The sequence below is a fragment of the Pollachius pollachius genome, assembly GCF_949987615.1.
Source record: "Pollachius pollachius genome assembly, chromosome: 9".
Classification (NCBI taxonomy): Eukaryota; Metazoa; Chordata; class Actinopteri; order Gadiformes; family Gadidae; genus Pollachius; species Pollachius pollachius.
In genome coordinates this window covers 22022708-22024831 of record NC_136942.1, presented here as the reverse complement: position 1 = coordinate 22024831, position 2124 = coordinate 22022708, and positions in this window count along the sequence as shown.

Genomic DNA, 2124 nt, shown 5'->3' with positions numbered 1-2124 from the left:
GTTCACTATACGCTCCACCACCGTGCCAGTGACGCCCCAGTGCTCCGGACTGCACCACTCTCCCTCGTCACTGAGGGGCGGGGAACACAGCTTTCGTTACATCTTGAGATGTAAGGGTTCCAGGTTCCAACCATTTGTGGTTTTGTTTTATCACAATATATCATAATATTTTAACAATTTAAAATGTTGTATATTTTATACTTTAAAAGACGAGTAGCTGAGCAGTTTTTATTTTTAATACCAGTCTACAGTATAAATCCATATTTTTGAGCTGTGCTTGGAGTTGAGCTTGGATGAGGATGTAGGAGAGTTCTGCACAACTACTCCCCCCTCCAAATTTTGCCAACCGGTTGAGATTCGAACTAGCCACCCTCCGGTTACCCAATCCAACTCCTTAACCAATAGGTCACAGATACCCTCATGCCCTGTGAGTACCTGAACAGAACCATGCCAGGTCTGTTCTCCGTGGAAATGTCCTCAACTGCCACTGTCAGCTGGCTCACACGAGACTCAGGGGGGGTCTTGGTTTACTGTATTACCTTTCCTTCACATTTTCCAACCACCTCTTTCCTGCCCATCGCCGGGATAAATTTAGTGTCCCAGGCAGCGAGTGCCTCCTGTTTCCCTCAAGTGGTTTACGTAGTCAGGCCCTGGTTGTAATTATGTATCTCTCTTCACGGGGTGTGGCGCAGGGCAGAAATACAGCTGCTCATTTCTCTTGACCGCGTTTGCTTGTGCAGCCTTATATTACATGCCAGGCTGCTGGGCATTTGGGCCTGTAGGTGTGCACTGCCATGGGGGAGTCTGTGAGGGGAGCGGAGACATGTCTAATAACAAGGTGGAACAGAAGCAGCACCCATGTGCTTTCCCTTCTACTTACATCAACCCAGAGAACATGGATCCTGTGTGAAGGGTGTGATGGACTCTCATGAAACTGGCTCAAGTACAGGTCCAGTTGGTACTTGGTGTACTGTGAGTGTACTACCATTAACCTCACTGTTATTGTTAAGCTATATACAGATGACATATTATAAGTATGGTGTGTTCTATATACAGACTCGGAATGACATTTTATGGCTATAGCCTACATTGTGATTACTATACAATATATTTATATTTGTTATTGATTTAAGTAGTTAGTATTATTATACCTACTGGTTAATTGTCAATATGTATAACTTTACCAGGAGATTTTCCCATTGACGTTTAGAGTCTGAGCCAAGAAGGCAGCCATGACATAAAAGTATCACGTTTAACATTAAAAAACAAAATTCACATTTAAGTACAATACAAGACACAAAACACAATAACACAAATCACAGTAAAGCATAAATTCCATTTGTCAGTAAGTCAGTGCTCAGTATCGGACATGTACAGTTTGTGGTTAAATAGTCCTTAATCTTGCTTTTGTAATTGTTCATGGTGATTTAGGATTCCAGTTTAAGGTGATCCTGTAGAAGCAGGGCCGTGTAAACCTGGAGGCCCTAAGCAGGATAATTTTGGGCCCTCCTTTGCAGTTGTAGTTTTGAAACAGAGCAACTGTGTGCATTCATAACCCTTACGATTTTTATCTGTACCTCTTTCAGCATGATTAGCCACAATTATTTTACTACTTATTAAGTATACTCACTGAAACAGTCAAAGTAAAGCTTACACACTAACCACATTTCTTTTACTTTACTGTCTGAAATTTTATAACAGCACAAACTGTTTAGTCCACTAGGCGGCTTGCAACCTTTAGTATTGAAGGGGACATATTATACCACAAGGTGTGAATGTGATTAGCCTTACAAGCCGATTCGAAAATCTGCCCTTTATGACATCACTAGTGGGCGTGTCCACCTAGATGTGTGCTGGATAGATCAGTCTACCAGCCTACCCAGTAGACTGAAGTAAATGTTGCTCATCTATCCAGCACAGATCTAGGTGGACACGACCACTAATGATGTCAGATGGGGCAGATTTTCGAAACGGCTTGTATGGCTAATCACACTCACACCTGGTGGTATAATATGTCCCCTTTAAAACATCTTCAACAAAGTTGCTTTTTAAAGGGTCTTATAAGTTAGTCTATTGTGACAAAATCGTGAAAGCGTTCTTGCAAATAAGATGAGTTAAGATGAT